We start from the raw sequence: 11644 nt of genomic DNA, 5'->3' as shown, positions 1-11644 counted from the left end.
AGACACAGAGATAGAAGTGACACAAAGCAAAAGCGAGATCAAGGCCCCTACGCAGATTACGGAGGAGGAGGTGTTTGCTGTCTTGAGGCAAATTAGAGTGGTTCAATCCCTTGGACCCTGTAAGAAGAAAGTGCAAAAATTTCAGGGGCCGCTATAGAGATATTGAAATCACACTTAATAACAGGTGATGTACCCAAGGAGAGTATTCCACTATTAAGAAAGGCACTAAAACCAGGAAATTATAGGCTCATGAGCCTAAGGCACTGGATATGTGAATATTTGAATGGATATGGACTGATTAGTGATCGTCAGCTTGGCTTTGTGTGTGGTAGGTCATGTCTAGCCAATCTTACAGAGTTTTTCGAGCAAGTTACCAGGGAAGTTTATGAAGGCAGGTCAGTTGATGTTGTCTACACGGACTTTAGCAAGGCATTTGACAAGGTCCCACATGGGAGGTTGGTCAAGAAGGTTCATTTGCTTGGCATTTAAGATGAGTTAGTAAATGTGATCAGACATAGGCTTTGTCGTCAGAGAAGCCAGAGAGTGCTAGTAGACATTTGCCTATCTGACTGGACACCTGTGACTAGTGCAGTGCCATAAAAATCAGAGCTGGGTCTGTTATTGCTTGTCATCTCTATCAATGATCCGGATGATACTGTGGTTAACTGGATCAGCACATTTGCAGATGAAACCAAGGCTGGGGGTGTAGTGGATGTGAGGAAGGTGATTGGAGCTTGCAGTGGGATTGGGACCAGTTGGAAAAATGGCAGATGGAGTTTAACGCAGGCAAGTGTGAGCTGTTGCATTTTGGTAGGACACACCAGGGTAGGTCTTACACAGAGAGTGACAGGGCACTGAGGAGTGCGGCAGAACAAAATAGATCTGGGAATACAGGTTCATAATTAACTTAAAGTGGCGGGATAGGTAGACAAGGCAGCAAAGAAAGATTTTGGTACATTGGCCATAAATTAATGTATTAAGTACAGGAGATGTTGCAGCTGCACGAGATGCATGGATCTGGAGTTAGTCAGGGTGCTGTGCTGGATATGGAAACCATAGCACATTGGAATAGAGAGGACCTGAATAGCTTCATCTTCTAGAGCCGGGGTTCCCAACCTGGGGTCCGTGGACCCCTTCCTTAATATTGGCATAAAAACGGTTGGGAATCCCTGTTCTAGAGACATGACAATGAAGTGATCACCCAAGGCAGTGCTCCTACAGGGTCCCTACAGAACTGGGACGACACACCCATAACCGGAAGGCAATATGAGGTAACCAGGAGGGTTGTGGGTGGCTGGCCAACTTGATAGAGATGTGGGATTGCCAGGGGTTGTGTTTTATAATGAAAATTGTTATTAAATATTGCAGCTGCGGGAAACCTGAACTGCAGCTGTTAATGTAACGCTCTCAGTGATTCAGTTCCACCACAGTCCGTAAGGCCTCTTTAACGGTCTCTCAGCGAGCATCGGCACTTCCGCTGGGTGCTCTGATTTTCTCCCACTTTCCAATGATGGTAGGTAAATTAGTCACATGGGCATAATTGGGTGCTGTGGGCTCATTCGGCTGGAAGAACCTTTTACTGTGCTCTAATTAAAATATAAACACAGAGTTTTGGACATAGCCAGCAGGTCAGGCGGCATCTGTGGGTAAAAGAACAGTTGAAATGTTGAGTCAAGGGTTCTTTGTCTAGAAAGAAAGAAAATAGGGAAAACAAGTTAGTTTTAAGTTGCAGAGAGGATGGCAATGGGGACGAATAGATGGGATATAGGGAGTTCAGAGTCGCAGTGGTGAGAAGCTGTTGTTGAGACATCTGGTTGTGAGGTAAAGCGGACAGATAGAAGAGAGAACACACAAAAGGTGTGAAACGTGGATCAGGGCATAGGACCTGCCCACAAGCAAGAGAAAATCTGCAGATGCTGGAAGTCCGAGCAACACACACAAAGCGCTGGAGGAACTCTGCAGGCCAGCCAACATCTGTGGAAAAGAGTAAGCAGTTGTCGTTTCAGGCTGAGACCCTTGATGGGAACCTGCCCCGTAGTGCCAATGGAGGGAGAAAACTGAGTTAATGTTACAGATGGCTAACCCGCGGCAGAATTGGCTGGTTTGTGTACAAACAGTGAATGAGAACTACTTGAAATTGTTGAATGTGCACATTGAAAGTTGGGGGTGGGGGGCGTGAATCAGAAAAGCGGTTCGAGAGAGCTGAGGGACTATCTTCCAATTGTTCAGTAGAGACTGGGGCTGGCAAAACTGGATTTGGAGGAAGAGATTTACTGATGTTGAGTGGATGGGGAGGACTGAATAGACATTCTCTGGCCAAAATCTCATTTTCCACCAATTTTACTTGACCTGATTCTAATATGTTGTCGACATTTTTTTCAGAACCTTACACAATTTTCCCCATGTTCAGATTCCAGTTACATTAGGGTGGCCTGATGGTTTCCAAAAACTCTTTCACACAGAGATTTCATGGATAATATTGTTTCATGAGTGGAGTACATCTAAAATTCCCCAAGCGATTGTCCAGATTTACCACCCGTAAGATTTTGGTCAACTGAACTGAGCTATAACCTGGCTCCTGTTCAAACTTGTATTTGTTTGGGAATGCGTTACTGGTAAATCGATTTGTAGAATTTAACTTCATTTCTTGGCTAAGCTCCAATGAAAACAAAATGATAACTAACCTAGCAATTCTTTCTGTAACTGGCATCTTGTCTGAAGTAAAGGACATGAGAAAAAAGATGAGCTCAGCGTACATACTGAGTGTATGTATGTGATCTTCTGCTGTTGTCACCCATCCACTCCCAGATTCAACGTGTTGTGCGTACAGAGATGCTCTTCTTCACACCGCTGTTGTGCCATGTGTTTATTTGAGCTACTCTCATCTTCCTGACACTTTGAAACAATCTGGCCATTCTTCTTAGACGCTCAGGCATTTTCACCCCCCAGAACTGCCACTCACTAAAGGCCTTGTGTCTTTTGCACCGTTCTCTGTAAACTCCAGAGACTACTGTGCATGAAAATCCCAGGAGAACAACAGCTTCTGAGATACCCAAACTACTCACACTGGCAACGACAATCATTCCACCGTCAAAGTCGGTTCACCTTTCCGAGGCTTGGCCTGAACAACAATTGAACGTCTGCACGCTTTTATGCATTGAGTTGCTGCCACTTGATTGGCTGATTAGATTTTGCATTAACGAGCAGGCATGCAGGTGACGTCCTCCCTCATGTTCCTCTTAAACGTTTCCCCTTTCACCCTTAACCCATGACTTCTACTGGTCTCATTCAAAAGTGGTTGTCTATTTCTAGGGAAAAGGACTGGAAATATGCCTCTGGGACGTAGACGGGCGGTTTTCCATATTGTCCGTTCATTAATACTGCTGTAGTTGTACAGGAATAGTTCAGCTGGAGACGTGGCTCTTCTGGAGTGTATAAACGGGCAGAATACTGCCTAGCAGAGTCTTCAGCTGTATTGTGCTTTCACTGGAAGCAAATCCAGCCATCTGTAGCCCCTCTTCTGTGACAGTCAGGACAGCAGGATGGAGGCTTATATCAAATGCCCCAGCTTGCCTTCAGCCTTTCAGACCCGGGACCCTACCATCACGGAAGACGTCAGCATCGAGGCCTCTCCCGCCCGTTTACTCAGCAATATTCCCACCACCGTTTATGACCATGTGTGACACAACTCGGAGTAAAGAGATAAGGGTGTGAAGCCTTCAGATCTCGTAGTGTTGTAGACCCAGAGGAAATTAATATTGAGAGAGGTCATAAATAAATGACTTTCTGGAGGTCATTAGGTACATCCTGTCAGTACGCAGCATGAGGAAACAGACAATCACTTTTGAAGCAATGATTGAAACTGTGAGCCCACACAAGGACTCAAATACCTGCACTAAAGGCACTTTGTGCATTACTGTGATATTCTGGTGTTGCTGCAACTTATTTTCTGCTACTTATCTATTTAATACTTTTTTTTACTTCCTTGTTTTTATCTGCTGCTTTATTTAATTGCCTGAGAAGAAGCTAAACAGAGTTTCATTGTACCTATGTATAATGACAATAAAGATCATTCGTCCATTCATTCAGTGCACAAAATATAGGAGGTGCAAATCTGGCCAGGAATACTCGAACAGACGATGTATAATTAAAGAAGATGTGGATAAGGCTGAAGACAGCCCTGGTCATGGGGAAAACCACAGGATTGCATTTTGCTGGAAGTGCTGATCAGATTCATCAACTTTCAACCTATGAATGCAGATTTCAGATTTGGCGAGAAGTTAATTTATTTATCTTTCTATTTATCTATCTATTTATTGATTGATTGATTGAGATACAGTGGAGAATAGGCCCTTACAGACCCTCAAGCCCAGCCACCCAGCATTCCCCTGATTTAATTCTAGCCTAATAACGGGACAATTTACAATGAACAATTAACCCACCAACCGGTATGTCTTTGGACAGTGGCGGGAAACCGGAGAACCCAGAGGAAACACATGTGATCGTGGCGAGATTGTACAGACTAATTAAAGAGAGCGGCCAGAATTGAACGCGGGTCACCTGAACTATGAAACACTGAGCCAACCACTACACTACCATGCCACACCAAAGTGAGGTCATTACCATCTTGTATGATATTACTCCCTTTGCCCCTATAATATTTGCATTTGCAACACTTCCCATCCAACCTAGAACCCTCTGTCTACTTAGCCAAATGTGCAAGATTCATGTCAACAGTTCAGGATCAGTGAACATACTCATTAGAATCTCCAGCTGGCCAGTGAAAATGAAACTATCGATAGGTGAATGGAATATCCGAATAAATGTTTTTGGGGAAAACTGGAAAGTCGGTGCGTTAATTTTAGTTATTTTATTCCTTAATGTAATTTATGGTAATTTTGTAATGTCTTGAGCTGCACTGCTGCCTCAAAACAATATATTTCATGACATATGTCAGTGATAATAAACCAGCTTCTGATTTCAAGTTGACTCACTCAACCATTGAATCAGGCGTAATTGAGACGGGAATAAGCAGCCACGTTTTAAATGACAGAGATCAGAATAAAAAAAAAATACCCTGGGAACTAAGCTATGTGTTAGCACACCGTCTCTTTAATTTTGTGATTTTGATTCCAATTTATGAGAAGTAGACTGGCAGGACATATATAGAAAAGAGAGATTTGGATGCAGTAATCAATCATTTACTAACCGTACAGCCAATAACGCCTGCCTTTCACTAACATAAAATGATTTAAAGGTCCCCCAGGCATTGGATTATAAATAGAAACATGATATTGATTCTGCTTGACACTAATAGTGCCACATACAAAATATTAGCCTGTTAAAATGCAGCCGAACAATGGTGTTTATAGATTGATAAACAATGTTAAGGGTAATTCCCTAAGACCATAAGATATGGGAGCAGAATTTGGCCATTTGGCCCACTGTGTTTTCTCCACCATTTCATCATGGCTGACCCACATTCCCTCTTAGCCCCAATTTCCTGCCTTCTCCCCATATCCCTTCAGGTCCTAACTAATCAAGAATCTATCAAGCTCTGCCTTAAAGATGCCCAGTGACTTGGCCTCCTAGCTGCCTGTGGTAATAAATTCCACAGGTTGACTGCTCTCTGGCTAAAGAAATCCCACCCCATCTTCGTTCTAAATGGACATCCCTCTATTCTGAGGCTGTCCCCTCTGGTCTTACTCTCTCCTGCCATTGGAGACATCCTCTCTAAATCCATGGCCTTTCAACATTCGATAGGTTTCAATGGTCACCCCTCATTCTTCTGAATTCCAGTAAGTAGAGGCCCAGAGATTTCACAAACTCCTCATATGAAAAGCCTTTCAATCCTGGAATAATTTTCGTGGATCTCCTTTGAACCCTCTCCAAAGTCAGCATATCATTTCTAAGGGACCCAAACATGCACATAATATTCCTAGTGAGACCTCACCAGTGTTTTATAAAGCCTCAATTTCAATTCAGGAAATTAAAATATGAAATAAAAACAGGATGTTCTGGAAATACTTATGGGATGAACGAACATCTATGGAGAAGGGAAACAGGGAACATTAACATTTAATGACCCATCATTTGAACTTTGGCGGATTGGCAGAAAAATAAGCTCCTTATTGAAGAAAGATGTATGTTATTAAGGTGCTGAATGAAGTAAGTAATGTTATATAATCAAATAATGTTGATGTTAAATAATGTGATATAACAAAATAAACTAAGGTAAGCAGATTAATTAGCATAAAATGGATTAAATGTTAAACAAAATCAAAACACTGTAGGTGCTGTGAATGTAAAATCTAATCAGAAATTGTAAGTACTCAGCAGATGAGGCATCATCTACAGAGGGTTAGCATTGAGAGAAATTGTTCTTAAGTGTGATCAGCTGTTCCACAGAGAAGTGTTTCTTCTGCCTTTCGCTTGAGTCAGCTTGTTAACCTCCGAGGTACCCACCATTTGGAGAATGCATGTGTTGACCACCGTCTCCATCGTTGAGCTCCACAGGCAGAAGACTAAGGGGCTAAGCTGAGGGGTCAATGCACTTAACATCAGCTCCTTTCCTTTATGCCAGTGAAGACAGGTCAGTGTGATCACACAACCATTCAGGTAAGTCCATACCTCTTCGAGTACTGAGCAACACACACAAAGCGCCGGAGGAACTCTATAGGTCAGGCAGCATCTAGGGAAAGGAATAAGTAGTCGATGTTTCGGACCAAAACCCTCCATCAAGGCTGGTAAGGAAGGGGGAGGAAGCCAGAATAAGAAGGAGTGGGGTGGGGTAGGAGGACAAGCTGGCAAGAGATAGATGAAACCCAGTGAGGGGGTAGGTGGAGTGGGTGAAGGAGGGGGTATGAAGTTAGGAGATGGGAGTTGATAGGTGGGAGAAGATGAAATGAGGTAGGAGAGGACTGTGGACCATGAGGGAAAAGGAAGGAGGAGGGATACCGGAGGGAGGTGAGGAGAAGAAAGGGGGAAAACAAGAACCAGAATAGAGAATGGAAAAAGAGAGAGGGGGAGGGAGGTGAAATTACCGGAAGTTAGAGAAATCGATATTCATGCCATCAGGCTAGAGGCAACCCAGATGGTATATGAGGTGTCGCTCCTCCAACCTCATCATCTCCTTAGAGGGGGCCATGGACCAACATGTTGGAATGAGAACAGTAACAGGCCCTTCTAGTTCAGAGAGTCTGCACCTCCCAATTACACCCATGTGACCAATTAACATAATCAGAAAGGATTGTGGGAGGAAGGAAAGACACATTGAAAAGGAAAATAAAGTTTGACTGCCATGTAACAGCTAACACTCCCCCTAGTGGGCGTCTATACACTGCAGATGCATTTATATACTGCTGGACTGTTCTTGCTGATGCACTAATTGTCTGCTATCTTACCTTGAAAAAAGGGGAAGCATATAAATGAATGTCATACATTGTGCTTGGGCGATGTAGCTGCTATAGTTGAATAGCTGTCAGCCGGCACATGCGCTGTGCTTTTAAATATGGTAGTAGCACATGCAGGAGGCCATGTGAAGCACAGGTCCCAGTCCTGATTGACAGGCTTTTATCAGCGGTCGTGGTGTGAGGAGCTGTGTATACTCCCCAGGGGTTAGTCTGAAAATCTGCTCTTACCCATATTCATAAGCATTAGAGTCAAACTCAGGTTGGAGAAGCAGCATCTTATATTACGTCCGGGTAATCTAAAATCTGATGGCAAGAACATTGACTTCTCCAACTTCCAGCAATTTCTCCCTCTCCTCTTTCTTTGTCTTTTTCCATTCCCCATTCTGGTTACCCTCACACCCCTTCTCTTCTCCTCACATGTCCATCACCTCCCTCTGTTTCCCCTCCTCCTTCCCTTTCTTCCGTTGTCCACGGTTCTGTCCTGTTAGATTCCTTGTTCTTCAGCCCTTGACCTCTTCCACCTATCACCTCCCAGCTTCTCACTTCAACGTCCCTCCCCACCAACCTCCCTTTGCTCTCAGCTGGTTTCATCTATCATCTTCCAGCTTGTGCTCCTTGTCATGATGCAAGCTGGCAAAATCAGAACCCAAGTGCAGATTCTGCTGCAGAGACAGCAACAAGAGTTTATTCATAGTAATTCCAACAGAACCTCGATGTGAGATGCAGCATTCTCAAAGCTGATTAGCACTAATCGGGCATCTGCTTCAATAAGGGTAACACAGAATCCCCAAGCTTATCAAAATAAACTCAGAAAGCAGCAGGAGACCACATTGCAAAGGGTGAGTCACACAAGAAAAACACAAGGAACTCTAAATGATTAATGCCTCTTATCCAACTACAATTAATCACTTCAGGCGCTCTAAAATCCCGAGTCCAACGCTCTCTGGCGCCCCACATAGGACAAAGAACTCATTACGCCCTTTCTGGTCCTGATGAAGGTTCTCAGCCCAAAGCATCAGCTACTTGTTCCCGTCCATAGAAGCTGCCTGGCTTGTTGACATCCTCCAGCATTTTGTGTATCTTACAGATATTATGACCTATTTTTCCAGAAAGCTTCTGAGACCTGTGCCATGATTCTCACTGCTGGTTCCAGATATAAAACACCTCTAGTTTGTGAGGTACAAGCAGGCTTCAATAATTCAAGTATTCCTTCCGCTAGGTTCCAGCTTGCACCATCAAGGTTCAAAAACAGTTACTACCCCTCAATCATCAGGCTCCTGAACAAAAAGGGGATAACGGCACTCATTTAAGGACGCATTTATCTTGTTATTTCATGCTCACTGTTTATTACTATTTATTTATACTGTATCTGCATTTGCACGGTTTGTTGTCCATTGATCCTGTTTACAGTTACCGCTCCATAGGTTGCTAAGTATGCCCGCAGAAAAAGAATCTCAGGATTGTATGTGGTGACGTGCACGTACTCTGATAATAAATTTTACTTTGACTTTGACATCATTTAAGCTGGCGTGCTCCCAGTAAACGAGCTCAAAGTTGTCAGTGCCATCCTGATTACAGCTTCAGGGTTTTGAGGGTCTTGAACTTGAGTCAGTGCGGATAGTTACACTTTTTCAAGGAGCATTTGGGAATGTCCTTGAATTTTCTCCCTCGCTCGCTTGATAATTTATTGCTGCGATGGAGCTCAGAATAGAGCATCTATTTTCAGAGTTTTAGGCGTGCAAACGGCATGAAGGTAATTAGGGCTTCTGTGCTGGGGCTGTTGGCCTGGGGGAGGACAACGATGTTGGTTCAGTTACCCTTTCAGTGGATTCACAGGATCTTACCGAGACTCCACTGGAGCTCAAGAGTGCTCAGCGGTTTGAAATGTCTGCTGCAGTTACTGAAGTTATAGTTTTTAGTGAAAATTTGTGCGCTTATCATTCACAAGCTACGGCAACTTGAAGCTAACAGCTTGCTAATAGAATTGCCAATAAATAATAAATTAACAAGTTGACTCCTTATCCTTTGGGTGATTACACACTGGTTTGGATTTCCCGGTGTAGGTTACTAACTTTAAGTATTCTTATGACAATAAGCTTAACACACTGAACATTATTGTGGCCTGGGTCTGTGACATTTTCATAATTTATTTTCCTGATAAATAGGTCAACTGTCCCCTTACCTTAGTTCCATGAAATATTCAGGTTCAGGAAGAAGGATAAGTACTGGATGTTGCTATCTTGTTAAACACCTACTTGAATAAAATACAAATTGAAGGGGAACCATCATTTCTCAAAGTCAGCTGCCATGTTCTCAGGTGAACATATATAGTGGCTCTCTCAAGATACTGTACAGAATAAGCATCTAATTTAACTAGGAGGGTACTTTCAGAGAAGGGAGTTATGCAGAAGTCTTAGGCACAGATATATAATTAGGGTTTTTTAACGTGGAACAGAAAGTGAGTTTGAAAGTTAGTTGGGAGCAAAGGATGTTGGGAATGACGAGGGTGTAGCACCACGGGAGGGGTATGGGACAGGTGGCAGAGAAGGAGTGCCAGGGACTGGGGGTGGGGAAGGGTGGCGTGGTTCCAGTCACACACTGCCCTGAGATACCGGGCAAGGTCATTCGATTCCAAACACTTTGTCTACTGATTATTACAGAATGCCTTTCTGGTACTTCCCGCTCCCTTCCCTCTCCCTTTTCCCTTTTTCCTTTTCCCAACCATGATTCCTCTCTCCCTGCCCCCTCCCCACTCTCAGTCCTCAATAGAGACCCATATCAGAAGCAGGTTTATCATCACTCACGTACAAAATGAAATTTGTTTTTTTCTGTGGCAGCAGCACAGTGCGATACATAAATTACAGTACTATGCAAAAGTCCTTGGAACCTTTGCTATAGATAGACAGATACTTCATTAATCCCAAAGGAAATTACAGTGTCACAGTAACATTGCAAGTGCACAGATATACAAATATTAGATGAGAATATGTGCCTGCCATTTGCACAGTGCTGTACACCTGAAAAGTACAGCAGCTTTCTGTATTGGTTTAGGCAGTACCATTCGATTATTATTTAAATGGCTGATTAAAATGATTAATATGCCCTTTACTTGTAGAGTCCTTTTGTGATAATTACTTTCTCCACCATCTGACATTATAACTTCTTCTAGGCAGGAAGGACCATCAGTAATATACTTTTATTTTACTATTACATGCAAATCATTTGAATTTACCACCGATGTACCATGTGAGACAACTATTGAGGTTCTGGGTGTTTTGCCCCATTTAATTAAATTAATTTATTTAGAGATAGAGAACAGGCCCTTCCGGCCCAACAAGCTGTGCCGTCCAGCCGCCTAACTAAGTTGACACTACCTAATCACAGGACAATTTACAACGACCTATCAACCCACCTGGTCGATCTTTGGACTGTGGGAGGAGACTAGAGTACGTGGAGAAAATCCACGTGGTCGAGGGGAAAACATCCTTGCAGGCAAGTGTTGGAATTGGACTCCAAACCCCAGAATGCCCCAACCTTCAACAGTGTCGTGTGAATTGCCACGTTACTGTGGTGCCTGTTTTCTGACTTAGAAAGCGTACTTTTCTGATTGCTGAAAGGTTCGGTTACTGGACTGTTATTGACTGCCTACTCAACCATTCTGGAGGACCGAAGCATAAGCAGAAGGGTGAAAGGAGTCAGGAGAAAATGAGAGCACCTTACGGTAGAGGGCAGAGCAAACACACTGACCTCAAAGCCAAGGCAACAATCGTCAGGCCTTTTATGAAAGCCTTGTCAGTCGTCTCAGAAACTGTCAGAAGAGCCTTTGTTGTGATGGATATGATGGTCAAGATCGTGAAACTGCCTGGTTGGTCTGCGTTCCACCAATTGGTCTCTACGTTCCTTGTGAAGTTTTGATAATGTTGTAGTTTAAATCTTCAGAGCTACCCTTTGTAGGTTTTATGCATCTTGTCAGGTGTACTGTAGTTTGAGCACTTGAGATTTGCATCTGAGTCCGCTCCTTTGGGAGTGTTGTTGGACCTCACCTTCCCTTGAGCTGGAACTTTTAACTTCCTAGCCCCTGAACACATTGCAGTAATTCACCAGGTCAGACCTCTTCTCTATCTGTGCCTTTGGAGGACGCATCAGTATCCGAGCAGGTACTTGCAATGGTCCAGCCTCAGGAAGCCCTCCTAAATCTACCTCTGCATTTACAGCATCTGACATAGAAGAAA

This window comes from Hypanus sabinus, chromosome 5, assembly GCF_030144855.1.
Source record: "Hypanus sabinus isolate sHypSab1 chromosome 5, sHypSab1.hap1, whole genome shotgun sequence".
Taxonomy (NCBI): domain Eukaryota; kingdom Metazoa; phylum Chordata; class Chondrichthyes; order Myliobatiformes; family Dasyatidae; genus Hypanus; species Hypanus sabinus.
This window is presented reverse-complemented; position numbering follows the sequence as displayed.